We start from the raw sequence: 21,374 nt of genomic DNA, 5'->3' as shown, positions 1-21,374 counted from the left end.
AACTGAAAATAAATAGTTGTCAAAAGGATATATCTATCAGTTAATGACACCAATATTCCAGAGAATTTTCAGTTATTGATAAGATTATTTGAAAACCTGAGGGTGCAGATAAATACAATTAATTTCTAAGCATAAATGAACCAAAAACTGTAACATATTCTATTACATGAAATTTTACTGCTCTCAAACCTTAAAGTGAATTCTCAGATTTAAAGCATTTTGACAAGTAGTATATCTTATTAAAGCTGATGTTCAAAAATTCCCTAAAGCAGCATAAATTTTATTGGCATAGAAGTGTTGCTCCCCCATTAGTAGACTAATTGCTCAGAAGATTGTCATAAACTGGCTAAATAAGGCAAGTGATATTACTCAAGTTGAAGTTAATCCTTAATCTGTCATATAAAATGTATAAGGCCATCGGTGTTAACTGTCAAATTTTTGTCAGTTATATCTTTACATCTTATTTCTGCATCAAGCAGACTTTAGAGTGTAGATCATATAAGTTAATGAAGGATGTACTCAGTAATTCTTATTCTTTTCTCTACCCTTCTTTGGTTAACCATTCACTTCAGGTGTCAGCCTTGGCTCAGTGCCTTGGAATCACATATGCTGGCTGGCAGGCTGGCATGCCTACTTTCACTGGGTGTACTAGCCCGCCGATGGATTCCCAGGCCAGGAACAATGAAACATCTGGTCTAAGAGTGCGTTCCCCCTGACCATGCCCCCTTGACACAGGTGATCTTATTTGGGGTTTGGGGCAGAGGCTCTAATTTCCAGCCCGTGCACTGGAAAGGCTGTGGAATTTCAGCCCCCTTGTTACTTAGGCATCCCAGAAGGTGTTTCAGGTTGCTTGGTACTTTCCAGACAGGCAGAAGCTAAGCATCACTTACTATGACTGACATATGTCCCATTGATTCTTCACCCACACGATGATGGTGGGGGGAGGGGGAGTGGTTGCTTCACCACATCTGGGTGATGTACCTTCTCTCTGCTAACAGTGAAAATTGTTGCAGCTTTACATTATGGAGGAGAATTATTGGTTTCCAGGAGGCAAGCCCAAAAGCCAGGAGAGGCCATTTGAGGGGATCATAATGGCAACCAATGGATCGCTGCTCAAAATGGATGCAGAACCAGAAGGTGTGCAGAAAAGAGCTGGTTTGGCCTGATCTAAAACTTTCCAGCACTTAACCATCAGGGAGAAGATTGTGGTGTAGGATGTGGTATGCTCAGGGTTTGAGCATAAGTTAAACCGTACATTTTTATTTGTTTTAGGAACATACAAATATGCAGAAATATGTCAGAATAAATATTAATCTCATTGCCTGGCAGCAGGTAACTTTTCATTCATAACGATCTTTAAAAATACATAAATACACTAATCATGATGCATGCTGGCTGATGATTTTGTCGTCGTATCTTTCCACCATCACCTACTCCATCAGAGATATGGTAAACAACCTTTGTGATGGAAATTCAGTTAACCTTGCATTACCAGATTTATACTTGGCAACTTTCACTTTTATTATGAGACCTCCTATCTAAACATGGGACCTCACCTGCCCATACAGGTGGTTTTGCATTGGAAGGACATCAGTTTGTGTTGCATTTTTCCTCTTTAATGCTTCTTTAGGATAGAACTCAGCCATTCAACTATTCTTCTCATACTTTGGGACTGGGGCAGGTAAAATAAGATCAATGAAAAGCAAGTAATCCAACTGATTTGACTTCATTCTGTTCTAATCAAAACTATGGTTCCAATAAGTCCTAAGACATTAACACCAGAGTGATCAACCCACTTAGAAGCAAGGGCTACAAAGAAAATGGTGGCTCCAGGTTAGAGGTGGACCCAGTGAGAAAATGTTAATTTGTATTTTATTAAGATGATATTATAGATGGTTGAAATTGAGTAATAAGGCTTATTTTCAGTAGTGGATCTGATTGCCTTAAAAGCCAGCGTCTCAGGGTTGGACTTCCAACTTTGGTGGGTCATAAAACTGGCAGTATCAGATCAGTCACTTGTTATACACCCTGCCTGATTTCCCTGCCCGAAAACTGGGTGGGGTATATAAGGGGCGGCCAATTCGATATCGCCATTTTTATGCGCCTGCCGAAGTTGAAAGTTCTGCACTTATAGGAATAAAGTACTTGAGGAAAGAAAGAACTTGCATTCTTTAGAGCCTTTCATGTCCTCAGAATGTCACAAAGCGCTTCACAGCCAATAAATTACTTTTGAAGTAGAGAAAGGTCCCACAAACAGCAAATGATGGCCAGCCAATCTGTTTTGGTGAAGGAATAAAATTTGAGCAGGACACCAGGGAAAGCTTTCTAGTATTATGGGCTCTTTCATATCCAACTGAATAGGTTTAACAACTCATCCAAAGCACAGCCCCATTAACAGTGCAGCATTCCTTCAATACTGTACTGAACAGTCAGCCTAAATTATGTACTCAAGTCCTGGTGTAGGGCTTGAACAGACAATGTTCTGAATTAGAGGCAAGTGCTACCAGATTAACATGTAAGGTCAAATTCTGCACATTTTCCTATACTGCATATATTCAGAATTGTGATCTTTTTAAAGTACTTGTTTGCTTCCCCTCACAGTACTGTTATGGAAATAATAGGATTCCCCTCCTACCCCCGCCATACCTCACAAGATAGGTTTGAATGAAGGAGATTCTTCACTTCAACCCCATCATCTTCTCATTGCAACACTCAGCATTCACCTGAGCAGTGAGACAGATATCTCAGTTTAACATCTCACCACCTGTGATTATGTACCACTCCCTCAATATTACACTGGATTATACAGACAAGTCCTGGTGTGAGGCTTGAACCTACAACTTTTTGACTCAGAGGAAAGAGCAGTACAAGCTAAACCAAGCTGACACTTAATCCACTCACGTGTGTAAAATGTCAAGTTACTGTTATATCCATCATGTGTAACTTTCATGCAGCTGCTGCTGCATCACAATGGGCTGATATTATTACCTACTGCTGCACTGAGGAGTGGCTCAGTCACAGGCACAAGACTCCCTGGGGCTGCATTGTAATCATTTTTTTTAAGAGTCTTTACTAAGAAACACCCACTGACCATTTTACTGTAATAACGTGCTCATCTTCTGGGAAGGCCCACTGGAATTGACACTAGCATGTTCACAAGACCAATAGGGTGGCTATGTGGTGAGCTTCTCTCTAAGTTTTCAGGGCATGGTAAGTTAAGTGAAATCAAATGACTTGTTGATTAACTCTTATTGCAGGGGTGCTGGCGCAATGGGGTTAGATGCTGGCCTTTCGCTCTAAGGTTTGGGTTCAAATCCAGTTCAGACTGGAACTGAATGAAAGTCTCCTCTCGGAGGGATCTATGTGAAATGGGTTTGGCATTCTCAATCCAGTACTTCTCCCAGTTTAATAGTTTCACAGGATGACAGATGTGGGAAATTGAAAAAATGCAATGGGGAATGCCGTCTTGAGGTTGCGAAGTTCTAGAAGGAGCTTTATTCTGCATTTGACTGTGTTATACCTAACCTGGGAGGGCTGAAATGGAAAGCATTCCATTCCCAACTTTAACACCCTTCAACTTAATGACTTCATAAGCATAACAATCTCTTATTGAAGGCTTTAGTTAACTAAGAAGCGAAAAATCTGGAAATATGCAGCAGATTCATCACCATCTGAAAAGCAATAGATTAGGATAACAATTCCTGAACTAGTTCTAACAAAAGGCTTAATTGAATTGTTAACCTGTATTTTCTCAGTTCAGATGTTGGTTGACCTGCTGTATATTTCCTACATTTTCTGCTTTTATTTCAGATTTCCAAGATTCATGCTTTTTCTTTTTATCTCTATTATGTTTAATACCTGTTTTGTAGCCTTAAATTTTGTTGTATCATATATATTTAAAATCTGCCATATTTGTTAATGTTCTACTTTAGGAATGGTTTAAAGGACTGTTTTGAAAATTTACCAGTTCTTGTTTTGATTGTGTATGTAAAGTCCTGTTTTGATCTGCCTGAGCTAATGGCTCTGGTTTCTGTGCTGCTGTCTTTCTCTTGCAGCTACTGTCATCCAACGGGCTGCATTGGGCATTGTAGAGGAGGCCAAGGATGAGTTTCCAAATCTGACATCACTGGTACAATCCCAGGTATATTATAGCCACCTGAGGAATTTAAAATAGTATTTCTACTGAAATGATCTATAAATGGGAGTAAAATAAACAATGTGTGAGCTGGAGTGTTCGCTCCTAAACTATGTTAATTGTACCAACAGTACTGTTTTTAAGGCAGTGTTGTCCAATATGTTAGCCACTAGCCACATGTGGCTAATTGAGAATCAGAATGTGGTTGTTTGCATTTTTGATTAGTAAATAAAGAACGAGTAATAGACACTGTCGTTGGACATGTGATCTCAATACTCATATCCACACGGCATATCATGTGTACTTTAACCTTTTTGCACATTTGCTAGTAAAACGGCAAGATGAAAAGCAAAGCGCGAGTGTTTTTTGATCATTGTGTGTGCTTTACTTCCTTGGTTACTGCTTATTTGTTATCTGCGAAAATAGTGTGTAACATAGGTGAAAATGCGTGACCTCAGCGCCATGGAAACAACATCAGCAGTGTATCAGAGGTCAGTTCAACCAATCGGAAAAATCGCTGCAGACCAGCAGAAGAAAACAAGCACAACCAATGACGAGTAGCTCCAACAGGCAAAGGGAAAAGCAGCATCCAGCCTTGTTCTACATAGAGAGCACATTGTGCGAGTCAACATTCTCAGCAATCACCCTGATAAAGTCAAAGTACTGCTTACAACTGCTGGACAAAAACCTAAAAGCTGCACGAAGATGTGCTATGTCTGATAAATTCATGTTGGAATTCCAAACTTTGGTGGAAAAGAAAGACTGCAACATTTCAAACTGAATGCTGGTAGATGTTTGTTAAGTAAATATATATATGAAGTACAGTTGTTTGTATAATATGCTTTCTGCTAAAATGAGTGCATGTGGCAAAAACGCTGTCGCTATAGCCACGCCTGTGCTGGTCAGCGATTTCTATTGGACAACACTGTTTTACGGGACTGAGCTTGTTGCAAGGAATCCAAAGATGTGTTTGTGAGCTGTATAAAGGATACTGCACAGGAAGTTGTTCAATGCAATGTTTATTCCATGAGTGAAGGAGACCATACAACAGAATTTACAGGTCTCTATTACTCTGGGTTGGCTGTGTAACACTGGTAATATTTGTTTGTGAGTTGCATAGTAAGTGTATATAGCTGTTTTTAAAAAATATCACTGGTTAAAATGTTATAAGAATATAAGAAATAGGAGCAGGAGTAGGGCATACGGCCCCTCGAGCCTGCTCCGCCATTTAATAAGATCATGGCTGATCTTCGACCTCAACTCCACTTTCCCGCCCATGTCCCTTGATTCCCCTAGTGTCCAAAAATCTATTGATCTCAGTCTTGAATATACTGAGCATCCACAGCCCTCTGCAGTTGAGAATTCCAAAGATTCACGACCCTCTGAGTGAAGAAATTCCTCCTCATCTCAGTCCTAAATTGCCCACCCCTTATCCTGAGACTATGCCCCCTAGTTCTAAAGTCTCCAGCCAGGGGAAACAACCTCTCAGCATCTACCCTGACAAGCCCTCAAAGAAAACGTTTCAATAAGATCATCTCTCATTCTTCTAAACTCCAAAGAATATATGCCCATTCTTCTCAATCTCTTCTCATCGGACAACCCTCTCATTCCAGGAAATAATTTGGTGAACCTTCGTTGCACTGCCTCTAAGGCAAGTATATCCTTCCTTAGGTAAGGAAACCAAAACTGTACATAGTACTCCAGGTGTGGTCTCATCAAAGCCCTGTACAATTGTAGTAAGACTTCCTTACTCTTGTACTCCAACCCCCTTGCAATAAAGGCCAACATACCGTTTGCCTACCTAATTGCTTGCTGTACCTGCATGTTAACATTCTGTGTTTCATGGACAAGGACACCCAAATTTCTCTGAATACCAACATTTAATAGTTTCTCACCATTTAAAAAAATTCTGTTTTTCTATTCTTCCTACCAAAGTAAATAACCTCACATTTCCCCACATTATACTCCACCTGCCACCTTCTTGCCCATTCACTTAACCTGTCTATATCCCTTTGCAGACTCTATGGTGGAGATTTTAAAACCCAAGAACGGGTGGGTTGGGGACGGGTTTTTGGGTCGCGACTCCAACCCGGATTTATTTCCGGGTTTAACATCGGCGCATAAAAGTACAGACTTCCCACTGGAAATGCAAAGTCTGAAAATTTTGCTGGTGCGACTCAAAGAAACAACTATTTTCAACTCCCATCCGCCCCCAACCCACCCATTCATGGGGTTTAAAATCACCCCCTATGTGTCCTCGTCACAGCTTACTTTCCCACCTAGCTTCGTATTGTCAGCAAACTTGGATACATTACACTCGGTCCCTTCATCTAAGTCAATAATAGAAATTGTAAATAGCTGAGGCCCAAGAAATGATCCTTGCAGCACAGGATCATTGCTTGGTTACAGCCTGCCAACCTGAAAATGACCCATTTATTCCTACTCTCTGTTTTCTGTCCATTAACCAATCCTCTAACTATGCTAATATATTATCCCCAACCCCATGAGCCCTTATCTCCTGTAACAACCTTTTTTGTAGCACCTTATCGAATGCCTTTTGAAAATCCAATTCATAACAGACTGAATATCCTATCTATTTGAGAATTTTGTCTGATAAAAATCTTTAATTATTATTTGAAGGACAGAGAATTTGGGATGCATTGAAAGTGGAGCATTGTTATCAATTCATAGACACTGTACTCCAGAATAGCGTGGAGAAAATGCTCTACAGATGTGAGATGCGTTTGTCACAACTAATGGTTGCATTTATAGGCAGAGGCAGGTTATTCAGCACCAACAGTTCTTAAAGATGATCCATAGTTCTTCACAGGCGATGAAGTACTTTTGAAGTGTAATATAGGAAATGATGCAGCCAATTTGCACACCACAACGTCCCACAAACAGTAATAAAAATAACAGTAACAACTTGCATTTATGTAGTGTCTTTAACGTAGTAAAATGCTCCAAGGCCCTTCGCAAGAGTGTTATCAGATATAAATTTGACACTGAGCCGCAAAAGGAGATATTAGGACAGGTGACCAAAAGCATGGTCAAAGAGGTAGGTTTTAAGGAGCATCTTAAGAGAGGAGAGAGATGTAGGGAGGCGGAGATGTTTAGGGAGGGAATTCCAGAGCTTAGCGCCTAGGCAGCTGGAGGCACAGGCGTCAAAGGTAGCACAAGAGGCCAGAATTGGAGGAAAGCAGAGTTCTCGGAAGGATGTAGGGCTGAAGGAGGAACGAGGCTATGGAGGAATTTGAACACGGGTGAGTATTTTAAATTTGAGACGTGGCTGGAACGGGATCCAATGTAGATCAGCAAACACAGGGGTGATTGGTGAACGGGACTTGGTGCAAGTTAGGATACTGGCAGCAGAGCTTTGGAAGAGCTCAAGTTTACGCAAAGTGATGGAAGTGTCATCAACAGTGCTATCAAGCGGCACTTACTCAACAATAACCTGCTCACCGATGCTCAGTTTGAGTTCTGCCAGGACCACTCGGCTCCAGACCTCATTACAGCCTTGGTCCAAACATGGACAAAACAGCTGAATTCCAGAGGTGAGGTGAGAGTGACTGCTCTCGACATCAAGGCAGCATTTGACCGAGTGTGGCACCAAGGAGCCCTAGTAAAATTGAAGTCAATGGGAATCAGGGGGAAATCTCTCCAGTGGCTGGAGTCATACCTAGCACAAAGGAAGATGGTAGTTGTTGTTGGAGGCCAATCATCTCAGCCCCAGAATATTGCTGTAGGAGTTCCTCAGGGCAGTGTCCTAGGCCCAACCATCTTCAGCTGCTTCATCAATGATCTTCCCTCCATCATAAGGTCAGAAATAAGGATGTTCGCTGATGATTGCATGGTGTTCAGTTCCATTCGCATCCCCACAGATAATGAAGCAGTCCGTGCCCAAATGCAGCAAGACCTGGACAACATCCAAGCTTGGGCTGATAAGTGGCAAGTAACCTTTGCGCCAGACAAGTGCCAGGCAATGACCATCTCCAACAAGAGAGAGTTTAACCACCTCCCCCTTGACATTCAACGGCATTACCATCGCCGAATCCCCCGCCATCAACATTCTGGGGGTCACCATTGACCAGAAACTTAACTGGACCAGCCACATAAATACTGTGGCTACAAGAGGCTGGGTATTCTGCGGCAAGTGACTCACCTCCTGACTCCCCAAAGCCTTTCCACCATCTACAAGGCACAGGTCAGGAGTGTGATGGAATACTCTCCACTTGCCTGGATGAGTGCAGCTCCAACAACACTCAAGAAGCTCGGCACCATCCAGGACAAAGCAGCCCGCTTGATGGGCACCCCATCCACCACCCTAAACATTCACTCCCTTCACCACCGGCGCACTGTGGCTACAGTGTGTACCATTCACAGGATGCACTGCAGCAACTCGCCAAGGCTTCTTCGACAGCACCTCCCAAACCCGTGACCTCTACCATCTAGAAGAACAAGGGCAGCAGGCACATGGGAACATCACCACCTGCACGTTCCCCTCCAAGTCACACACCATCCCGACTTGGAAATATATCACCGTTACTTCATCGTTGCTGGGTCAAAATCCTGGAACTCCCTACCTAACAGCACTGTGGGAGAACTGTCACCACGCAGACTGCAGCGGTTCAAGAAGGCGGCTCACCACCACCTTCTCAAGGGTGATTAGGGATGGGCAATAAATGCTGGCCTTGCCAGCGACGCCCACATCCCATGAACGAATAAACAAAAAAGGTGGAAAAGGGAGACCAGTCAGAAAAGCATTTGAATAGTCGAGTCTGGAGGTAACAAAAGTCTGAATGGGTGTTTCAGCAGCAGATAGGCTGAGGCTGGGGTACTGAGATAAATGGCTACACTGTTTCAGTGGTGTTGGTTGAGGGATATTCACTCTCCTGCTCTTCAAATCGTAACATGGAATTATTCACATTCACCTGACAGGGCAGATGGGGCCTCGGTTTAACATCACATCTGTGCAGTGCTGCATGACCGCCTGATCAAGCTGCAGACCACCAATGGACAATGTGGCCCTCCATGGCTCCCTGCTGTGGACCCCTTCTCAGCTGAGATCTCAAACGTATGCATAGCTTACTTGCTTTTACTGGGGCTTTTGTGACCTTGGGTTCCAATCAGCAGCTTATTTTGTTAGGAATTGCAATGTTAAGGAATCAGATTGAAATAGTCAAAATACAAACCTTCAGCAACCTCATTGTTGCCCTGTGTTCTGCTCGCACACAGATCTCTGGCGATGCTGAGAGTACCCAGCAGAAGGGCATGGTTGTAGCTACCATAGATGATGGAGATGCCACTCAGGACAATGCCACACCCATAACACCCAGCCTATGATCACAGACCAGCTGCACGTTATTGGAGTGGAATCCATTTCTTTTCATCAAAGGATTGCTTGGGTTTAGGGGCCCTTATGGTCACGGACGTCCCATGCAATTTGAAGCATGCAGCCAAATGATAAGAGTGCAGGGCTCTATCGTGGTGCTCTGTATTTTCCATGGGGAGTTTGCTGAATTGAAAAGCCTGGGCAAACATGGCATCTGTAATCTGAATGACGCAAAATGCACACTGCAGGTTGGATGAGTTGTTAAATAGTTCTTCTTGTTACTTGGAATTGCCTTGTTGCAAAAAGATTTGAGGCTGCTGTCACTTTGGCTGAGACTGACAGCTGTTCCTGAATTGATTTACAGGTCTGGCTGCAGAAATGTTCAGTTTGGTGACAGGCACTTTGGTGAAGTATTGTATCCACATACAGGTTTTGTCTGACATGTCCAGGTACACGTTTCTGGACCTGTATACACAATTAACAGTGTAAGGACGGGATCTCGTTTATTTCCTGAGATGCAGACATACGATCCTTCCCTTCCAGAGCCTGCAAATAGAGAGGTATGCCCATAGGCTACCAAGAACAATAACTTACATTTATATAGCACCTTTAACGTAGTAAAATGTCCCAAGATGCTTCATCGGAGCATTATCAAACAAAATTTGACACCGAGCCACATAAGGTGACCAAAAGCTTGGACAAAGAGGTAGGTTTTAAGGAGCGTCTTAGAGGAGGAGAGAGAGGTAGAGATGCGGAGAGGTTTAGGGAGGGAATTCCAGAGCTTAGGTCCTAGGTAGCTGAAGGCAAGGCAGCGGATGATGACCATTCCGTGGAGAACAACAACAGTTAACAATATAATGCCACTTTAAGAAGCTGTCAGTAGAACTCTAATCAGTTTCACTAACTTCCTTTCGCCCATAACAGCAACATAGCACAGAAGCAGTAAATGAGAAGCAGCTGTACAGAAATTTGATAATCATCAATATATCTTGAACAATGAGATGAAGGGAAGAGTACCTCAAGCAGTGCCCACTTCATAAGAGTGCTCAGTACCTATTCAGGCTTACTTAATGCATTATGGTGATATTTCCTAATTATCATAAAGCGAAGGCCTCAAAGACCTTAGTACGCCACAGGCACTTTCGAGTCACATCATGAGGCACATATTACATATAATTTACAGCACAGAAACAGGCCATTTGGCCCAACTTGTCTATGCTGGTGTTTATGCTTTGCATGAGCCTCCTCCCACCTTCCTTCGTCTAACCCTATCAGCATATTTTTCTATTCCTTTCTCCCTCATGTGTTTATCTAGCTTCCCCTTAAATGCATCTATGCGAGTCACCTCAACCACTCCATGTGGTAGCGAGTTCCACATTCCGATCACCCTTTTATTTCCATTTCTTCGTAACCAAGAAGGTTTGTTACTTTTCAGCGTTTGAAGAACATAAATGGGAAAGCATGTATTTGCTATGCCCAGACACTGCTTGTACACACCCGCTCCCAGTGGGGAACACACAATCCAGCGCCTCCGCTGACTCCTCCACTCATTAACGTCCTGGTAATTGGAAATGTTCCATTCTGTGAGAGAACAGCAGAGCAGTGAACCCAAATGGAGCTGAATCCAGATCGCCCAACACAGCCCACCGCCCACCCACCCCACCGGCACCCCCCCGCCATTCCTGTCATACCCCTCGTACAGAAGGACGTCACAGAGCATTTAACAGATTGGAGATATCAGCCAGGTTTGTTGCTACATTACCGGGAGTCTGAGTATTGCTGAGGCCCTTCTATCCAGTGCATCATCATTAATGATCACCAATTTAGTTAGCCGCCTCACCCCAAAATGTGAATTTCAGTAAAACGCTAATTTAGGGACAATCAACAGATCCTCGGGACATAGCCTTGATATCAACAGGTCATTTTTCTCCCTGTAAAGTTCCCAAATTCCAGTGTTCCTGATTAAGAAACACCAAAAAAATCCCTTGCCTAACGAACCACCACTTGAGCGATTGCGGCTACACTCAACTCCAGTAACAATCACCCCCTCCCCTCCTCCTACACTGAACCCCAGTAACAATCACCCCCTCCCCCCCTCCTACACTGAACCCCAGTAACAATCACCCCCTCCCCCCCTCCTACACTGAACTCCAGTAACAATCACCCCCTCCCCTCCTCCTACACTGAACCCCAGTAACAATCACCCCCTCCCCTCCTCTTACACTGAACCCCAGTAATGATCACCCCCTCCCCTCCTCCTACACTGAACCCCAGTAACAATCACCCCCTCCCCTCCTCCTACACTGAACTCCAGTAACAATCACCCCCTCCCCTCCTCCTACACTGAACCCCAGTAACAATCACCCCCTCCCCCCCTCCTACACTGAACTCCAGTAACAATCACCCCCTCCCCTCCTCCTACACTGAACCCCAGTAATGATCACCCTCCCCTCCTCCTACACTGAACCCCAGTAACAATCACCCCCTCCCCTCCTCCTACACTGAACCCCAGTAACAATCACCCCCTCCCCTCCTCCTACACTGAACTCCAGTAACAATCACCCCCTCCCCTCCTCCTACACTGAACCCCAGTAACAATCACCCCCTCCCCTCCTCCTACACTGAACCCCAGTAACAATCACCCCCTCCCCTCCTCCTACACTGAACTCCAGTAATGATCACCCCCTCCCCTCCTCCTACACTGAACTCCAGTAACAATCACCCCCTCCCCTCCTCCTACACTGAACCCCAGTAACAATCACCCCCTCCCCTCCTCCTACACTGAACCCCAGTAACAATCACCCCCTCCCCCCCTCCTACACTGAACTCCAGTAACAATCACCCCCTCCCCTCCTCCTACACTGAACCCCAGTAATGATCACCCTCCCCTCCTCCTACACTGAACCCCAGTAACAATCACCCCCTCCCCTCCTCCTACACTGAACCCCAGTAACAATCACCCCCTCCCCTCCTCCTACACTGAACTCCAGTAACAATCACCCCCTCCCCTCCTCCTACACTGAACCCCAGTAACAATCACCCCCTCCCCTCCTCCTACACTGAACCCCAGTAACAATCACCCCCTCCCCTCCTCCTACACTGAACTCCAGTAATGATCACCCCCTCCCCTCCTCCTACACTGAACTCCAGTAACAATCACCCCCTCCCCTCCTCCTACACTGAACCCCAGTAACAATCACCCCCTCCCCTCCTCCTACACTGAACCCCAGTAACAATCACCCCCTCCCCTCCTCCCACACTGAACCCCAGTAACAATCACCCCCTCCCCTCCTCCTACACTGAACTCCAGTAACAATCACCCCCTCCCCTCCTCCTACACTGAACCCCAGTAACAATCACCCCCTCCCCTCCTCCTACACTGAACCCCAGTAACAATCACCCCCTCCCCTCCTCCTACACTGAACCCCAGTAATGATCACCCCCTCCCCTCCTCCTACACTGAACCCCAGTAACAATCACCCCCTCCCCTCCTCCTACACTGAACCCCAGTAATGATCACCCCCTCCCCTCCTCCTACACTGAACCCCAGTAACAATCACCCTCCCCTCCTCCTACACTGAACCCCAGTAACAATCACCCTCCCCTCCTCCTACACTGAACTCCAGTAACAATCACCCCCTCCCCTTCCTCCTACACTGAACCCCAGTAACAATCACCCCCTCCCCTCCTCCTACACTGAACCCCAGTAACAATCACCCTCCCCTCCTCCTACACTGAACCCCAGTAACAATCACCCTCCCCTCCTCCTACACTGAACTCCAGTAACAATCACCCCCTCCCCTTCCTCCTACACTGAACCCCAGTAATGATCAACTCCTCCCCCATGCTCTGAACTCCAGTAACAATCAACCCCTCCCCTCCTCCCACACTGAACCCCAGTAATGATCACCCCCTCCCCTCCTCCTACACTGAACTCCAGTAACAATCACCACCTCCCCCCCCTACACTGAACCCCAGTAATGATCAACCCCTCTCCCCACTCTGAACACCAGTAACAATCAACCCCCTCCCCTCCTCCTACACTGAATTCCAGTAACAATCAACCCCCTCCCCTCCTCCTCCACTGAACTCCAGTAACAATCACCACCTCCCCCCCCCACACTGAACCCCAGTAAGGATCACCCCCCACTCCTACACTGAACCCCAGGAATGATCACCCCCTCCCCCTCCTACACTGAACCTCAGTAACAACCACCCCCTCTACGCTGAATCCCAGTAATGATCACTCCCCCAACGCCTCCTATGCTGAACCCCAGTAACGATCACCACCCACCCCACGCTGAACTCCAATAACGATCACCCCCTCCCCCTCCTACACTGAACCCCAGTAACGATCACCCCCTCCCCCACTCCTACGCTAAACTCCAGTAATGATCACCACCTCCCCTCTCCTTTGTTGAACCCCAGTAAGGATCACCCCCCTTCTAGGTGAACCTCAGTAACGATCACTCCATCCTTCCTCCAACTCTGAACCTCAGTAATTATCACCCGCTCCCCCACTCCTATGCTGGACCCCTGTAATGATCACCACCCCCTCCCCCTCCTACGCTGAAAGCCAGTGACGATCACCACTCCCTCCCCCTCCTATGCTGAACCCCAGTAACAATCACCACCCCCTCCCCCCCATGCTGAACCCCAGCAATGATCACCCCCCCTCCCCCCTGTACGTTCCCCCATGTCGCATCGCATCACATCGCTGCCACCCTCTATGGGGCACCAAAGATCATATTATAGTCCCTATAAGTATAACAGCAACAACTTGCATTTATATAGCACCTTTAACGTAGTAAAAGATCCCAAGGCCCTTCACAGGAGTGTAATCAAACAAAATTTGACACTGAGCCACATAAGGAAATATTAGGACAGGTGACCAAAAGCTTGGTCAAAGAGGTAGGTTTTAAGGAGTGTCTTAAAGGAGGAGAGAGAGGTAGAGAGGCGGAGAGGTTTAGGGATGGAATTCCAGAGCTTAGGGCTCAGGCAGCTGAAGGCACGGCCGCCAATGGTGGAGCGACGAAAATCGGAAATGTGCAAAGGGGCAGAATTGGAGAAGCGCAGAGATCTCAGAGGATTGTAGGGATGGAGGAGGTTACAGAGAGAGGATGGGGCGAGGCCATGGAGGGATTTGAAAAAAAGGATGAGAATTTTAAAAGTGAGGCATTGCTGGACCGGGAGCCAATATAGGTCAATACAATAAGAATATATATAATGGGTTAAAAATCTTTAATAAGTAAGCAATTACAGATAGCCCCTATGAATGAAAGCAATGAGATCATCTGCAATTAGAGCACGGAAACCATTTGAAAGCAACAGCCAGAATCAAATAATTCAGCCTATATCATAGCTAGCTATCCACTTTGGGTACAAGTGCCCCAAAAATCCATGGCTGTTCCTAAGTACTCCCATTGTAACTTCGGTGGGAATACACCAAAATTGCTGTAAAACTAAGCTGGGACTTTATTACACTGGGTTCTGACCTAGCGATGATCTTTCCAGAATGACCTTGTGGGGGCGTGGAGCATCAATTCTCCCCTTACAAGGTCATCGATGTAAAGGTATGGCTGAGGTGGGAACTTCAATTGTCAGAGTTCCTATGCCCAAGGTCTTCATTGTGACCCAACGCACAGTTAGCTCAGATATGCTTGGTGGGACAAAGCATACTGGCCAACCCAACAGCATATATACGGACCACCAGGATGGTAATCCAGTTACACGGGTATTAATCAAGTAGGCTGCTTTGCCTTGGATGGTTTTGAGCTTTTTGAATGTTGTTGTGGATGCACCCTTCCAGCCAAGTGGTGACTTGAGCCTTATAGATGGTGAAGAGGCATTGAAGTGTCAGGAGGTGAATCATTCATCACATAGGACCCAGCCTTGGTCCTGCTCTTGTAGCCACAGTGTTAATACGGCTGGCCTAGTTAGGTTTCTGCTCAGTGGTAATCACGAGGAAGTTAATGGTGAGGGACTCTGTGATTGTGGTGCTGTTTAAAGTCAGCGGAAGGTAGTTGCGGTTTGTCTTGTTAGAGATGGTCATTGCCTGACATTTATTTATGTGGCACAAATGTTGTTTGGTACTTATCAGCCCAAGCCCGCAAGTTGTCCAGGTCCTGCTGTAGGCTGGTAATTTTGAGAATTCCTAAATCAAGCTCAACCTTACTTATATACCACTCCAACTCCATCCATGTTGGGTCTACCTGCCGATGGGACAGGGTATACCCAAGGATGGTGATGGAGGAGCCTGGGATGTTGGCTGCCAGATACGACTCTGTCAGGTTTTTGCTTGACTAATCTATGGAACAGCTCTCCCAACTTAAGCATCAGTCTCCAGATGTTGGACAGAAGAACATTACAAGGTTGACTGGGCTGAACCTCGCATAAGTCTTATCGTCATCCGATGCCTGGGTCCATTTGATATTTCTATTACTGTTCTGAATTTGAACCCTCTCAGCTGATAGTTTAGTACCGTAAGCACCAGGGGCTCAATTTTAAAAGCTAAGTCCGGGTGCATTGGGGGCAGAGGGCAAAGAAAATCAGAAAAATCCGGAGCGGGAACGAATCCCGGCTCCAACCCGCTGACTTCCATGTTTGACCCAAGACGCACCTGGGTGCGCGCACGCTTCAGGAAGCTGGAAGTCCTGCTGGCAATTAAAGCCGGCGGGATGATATTTAAACCAGTAATTAAGGGAGTTGAACTTGTTAAAGTACTTCATTCCATGTTGATTGAGACAGGGAAAGGATTTTAACTCTGCCTCAGCATGTTTCCCGTGGCCTCAAACACATCATGGTGAAGGAGTCGTGTTTCAACCAGCAGCCATTTGGATATTTAAAGCCCTGTTTGACAGATGGGGATAAAAGGTCAGTTATTGCAGCAGGGCACTCAATTCTCTCAAACAAACTTTTGGCTGGGAGATCTTTGTGTTTAGACTGAAAATTCCTGGTTTCCACTCAGAATTGTTCTGTTGACACATATTCACCAACTTTTCCGACCCCCTCAAACTGACACCATCAGGATGAGGGCGCACGATGGCTACATTCACCACTACATCCGAGGTCAAGGAACATCACCATCCTCACCAGGGACGGCATGCACTTCTGCCACTTGGAGCTCCATAACACAGTGCTGTGCCACAGGCACCTGCACAAGAGTACAGAGGGCAACAACAAAGGGAGCGACGTCACAGGAGGCACTACCCTCGCACCAGGGTCTACAGACCAAGGCTCAGCTTCCTGGACCTCTCTGAGGACCAGTGCATACGGAGGCTGAGAGTGAGTTGCCAGGTGGTCGCAGACATCTGCAGCCTCCATCACGCCAAGCTGCGCCAGGCTGGGCCTGGCGGCATCTCATTACCCGTCACAATTAAAGTCACCACTGCCCTCAACTTCTTTGCCTCTGGATCATTCCAGGGTGCCACCGGTGACATCGCTGGGGTTTCTCAGTCGTCTACACACAAGTGCATAAGGCAGGTCACCGATGGCTTGTTTCGCAGAGCCTCACAGTACATCAACTTCCCCATGGACGACCTCAGCCAAATGGAGAGGGCAGTGGAATTCCACTCTCTGGCTGGCTTCCCACGTGTACAGGGTGCAATCAATTGCACCCATATAGCAATCCGATTACCTCTACACAAGCCAGGACTGTTCATCAACAGAAAGGGGTATCACTCCATCAAAGCTCAGCTCGTTTGTAACCAACACAAAAGATTTCTTCACATGTGCGCCAGATTCCCTGGCAGCTGCCACGATTCGTTCATTCTGAGGGAATCCAACATCCCGGGCCTCTTACATGCACCGAGCACCCTTAAGGGCTGGCTTCTCGGGAACAAGGGATACCCCCTGCAGATGTGGCTCATGACACTTCTGAGGAACCCCATCAGCGAGCAACAGCGTCGATATAACAACAGCCACATTGCCACCAGGTCTATAATTGAACATGCGATAGGGCTGCTCAAGATGCGATTTCGGTGCCTTGATCATTCTGGGGGAGCCTTTCAATACGCACCAGCGAGAGTGGGTTGCATTATAGTAGTGTGTTGTATGTGGCGCAACAGAGAGGGGTACCGGTAGAGGAGGCCCCATCCCCTCATTCACCATCCATATCTGCCATCTACATTGAGGAGGAGCAGGAGCAGGAGGAGGTTGACGACGAACCCATGGGCAGAGCAACGGCTCACTTGGCTGCTCGTGAGGCCAGGGCATCACTCATATGCGAACGGTTCTCGTAAGACCAGAAAGTGAGAAGAGCCCAGTCCTTACACCACCTGGAAAGACTAGCGCCAACACCAGCACCCCCAACCCTCGCCCCTCCCTGCACAAAACAGTCCTGCAACTATACATACACCCACAGTAAAGTGACCCACTGGGTGACCATAAGACCATAAGAGATAGGAGCAGGAGTAGGCCATTCGGTCCCTCGAGCCTGCTCCGCCATTTAATGAGATCATGGCTGATCTGATTTTTACCTCAACTCCACTTTCCCGACCTTTCCCCATATCCTTTGACTCCCTTGCTGATCAAAAATTTGTCTAACTCAGCCTTGAATGTATTCAATGACTCAACCTCCACAGCTTTTTGGGGTAAAGAATTCCAAAGATTCACGACCCTCTGGGAGAAGAAATTCCTCCTCGTTTCCGTCTTAAATGGGCGACCCCTTATTCTGAGACTAAGCCCCCTAGTTTTAGATTCCCCCATGAGTGGTGTCCCCACTTCCATGTCCCCTTTCACCATCATCCCTCTCCTGGACCAGGCCCACATCACTCCTACCACTCTGCTGGACAACAGTTTGGAGGACATGTGTGATGCCGTGGAAGGCCACTTCTAAAGTTTCTGTCAGCTTGTTTAAGGCGGCAGAATATTGTTCACCCTGAGTCCGAACGGCCGGTGTCAGGACCTGAATGGACTCATTTGTGAGCCGTGCTTGAAGCTCAACGGAGGCTAGCCTTCCATCCAGCGCAGACATTCCTGCACCTACCTGCAACACTATCTCAGACAGTTCCACGGTTACCTGCGACATTATCTCAGACATTTCAGCAGTTACACGCAACACTATCTCAGACAGTTGCTCACAACTCTGCGACATTATCTCAGAGATTCCCTTACATACCTGTGCCGCCATTCCACTCACACAAGAGTTGGACTCCTCTATCCTCTGTGTTATTGTGGAGAGTGTGCATGGCACCTGTTCCAGTACTGCTGTCCCTCGATCATTCTCTTTTTAAAGGATGGCCCCCAGGGTTCAGCATCTGTGTCCAGCTGAGCAGAGCCTGTAGAGGAGTGCTCCCACCGATGCGGACTCTCCGCAGCTACCAATGCCACCAGTGCCTGCTCGTGTTCCAACTAATTGACTACTGGGAAACACCAAGGTGTGAGTATCTGCGCTGGTGGATGGCTCGCTAAGATATGATGGTGTGCCCTCAGAGGCCAGGACCTCCTCTGAGGAATCGCTCTCTCACGTCACTGTGGTCGTTGAAGGGCATGTAAGAGAACAGAAGGCAATATTAAGATCATCACAGATGTGTCATGTTGCGATGAGCATTCTGAGGTGTTCAACATGCCAATCATTGTTAACATCAATTCATGTTGTGTGTGATGAATGTTAAAGTTGTGTCACCGGACATTTGTGGGGTGCCAGTCTTGGCGTCCCCGATGGACAGGCACTCGAGGGTGCAGCTGATCTCCAGCGCCTCCTCCTCCGCGTCTGTGAGGACCACTATTTGTTGTGGACCCCCTCCATTCCTCGCCCTCTCACATGCATTTTGCGCTCTCATCTCCGAGAAGGGGAGAAAGTACAGACGTGTGAGTGAGTGATGGTGAAGTGGCCAACCGATGAATGCATTGCTTTGGGTGAGGCTGACCGTGAAAGAGACGCATCAGAGGGTGAGTATGAGACAGAGACATCACATTGGATCAGGATTGGGGTAAGTGGCAGTGGTGGGGTCACAAATGGGGAGGTGAGGAAGTGCTCAGGAAGTGAAGGTAAGTTGAGGATGAGCCTTAAGTGGGTGTGAGGAGTGATATGATGGAGTAGTCTTGGCAGTGCAGAATGAGTTGGGGGGGGTGCTGTGGGGTGCACCACGGAATGCAGGAGAATCAGTAAGTGTGCTCACTTTTGCTGACCTAGTTAGGTCATTGAAATGCTTCCTGCACTGGACCCAGGTGTGGGATATGTTGCTCCTGATGGTGACCTCCTCTGCCACCTCGAGCCAGGCCTTCTTGGTAGCAGAGGCAGGGTGTTTCCTCCTGTCAGCCAGGTAAAATAGCTTCCTCCTCCTCCTCACCCTGGCCAGTAGCACCTCAAGTGAGGCATTGTTAAATCTTGGAGCAGCCTTGCCCCTGTGCTGCTCCATTGGGTCTCCTTGCTCTTTGCTCCAGCAAAATCCATTGGAGCAATGACCCTTTAAATCTAGACGCTCCGTCTGACAGCCTGTCATGTGGGTGTGCAGTCCGCCCACTGCGCAGCTTTCGGACGGCAAACCCGGAAGCCACGTCAAGGGCCACCAATTACGTCGCGATCGCGTGGGGAAAGGTAAGTTTTTATTATCCGGGTTTGCCGCGCGCCCATTGATTTCCCCCCCCGCTGCCATCCCGCCACCCTTTTAAAATTGAGTCCAAGGCTACTGTGCTATATATACATATGTACACAATAAATAAAGTCCGATAAAGTGCACTTAGAAACATAGAATAATACAACACAGAAATAAGGCCATTCGGCCCATCCTGCCTGTGTCGGCTCTTTGAAAGTCCAATTAGTCCCACTCCCCTTCTCTTTCCTCATAGCCCTGCAAATTTTTCCCCTTCAAGTATTTATCCAATTCTCTTTTGAAAGTTATTATTGAATCTGCTTCCCCCACCCTTTATAAAGCCAATGATCCCATATTTTAACAGCCTTCTCAACTTGTCCAGCCACCTTCAAAGACTTGTGTACGTACATCCTCAGGTTTGTTTGTTCCCACACCCTCTTTAAAATTTTACCTCTCTTCCTTCTTCCTACCAAAATGAAACATTTCACACTTCACTGCGTCAAATTTCATCTCCCATGTGTCTGGCCGTTTCGTCAGTCTGTCTATGTCCTCCTGAAGTCTGTTACTATCCTCCTCACTATTTACTACATTTCCGGATTTTGTGTCATCTGCAAACTTTGAAATAATGCCCTATATATCCAAGTCCAGATCAATAGTATATATCAAAAAGAGCAGTGATCCCAACACCAACCCCTGGGGGACACCACTGCACAGTCTGAAAAATAACCGTTCCCCACTACTCTCTGCTTTCTGTCTCTTAGCCAATTTCATATCTATGCAGCAACTGTCCCTTTAATCTTCTCTATCAATTGTCAGGAACTATTCACATGGAGGAGGTAATAAGCACAGTAAGCAAGCAGGCGTTGTACTTCAGTTTTAGGCTCTGAATTTCCTCATGTTCAGATCTTAGCAGTAATGCTGGGATCTCACTTGACAGTGCCCTCCAGGGTTGATCCTGCTAGAGATTGCAGAGGGGCCTCATCTGCCAGCACCACTTTAGGGGGCAATTTTAACCGAATCCACTTGGTGGGAAACTGACAGGAATGGAATGCCGACTGTTTTATTAGAAAGTAAAATCAGGCGGAGTTAAATTACCCCTCAGGTGTGCCTCTGACACCTGCCTGCCAGAAACTCTGGCAGCTGTCCACTCCTGGAGATGGAGGTTGCCCAGGCCACACACCCACAGGTTCGACCATGGTCATATCCTATCAGTCGCTTGAGCAAGGGGATCGATCTGGGAAAAATCTTTTTAAAAAACCTTTAAAGCCTGATACCGCAGGCTGCTCACCTGGCCTGCACCCCACTGGTGGGGCACACAAATGCCCTTGTAGAGGCCAGTACTCACTCACTCACTCAGCCATACTACACCAGG

The sequence above is a fragment of the Heptranchias perlo genome, chromosome 4 (genome assembly GCF_035084215.1).
Source record: "Heptranchias perlo isolate sHepPer1 chromosome 4, sHepPer1.hap1, whole genome shotgun sequence".
Classification (NCBI taxonomy): Eukaryota; Metazoa; Chordata; class Chondrichthyes; order Hexanchiformes; family Hexanchidae; genus Heptranchias; species Heptranchias perlo.
Note: the sequence above shows the minus strand (reverse complement) of the source record.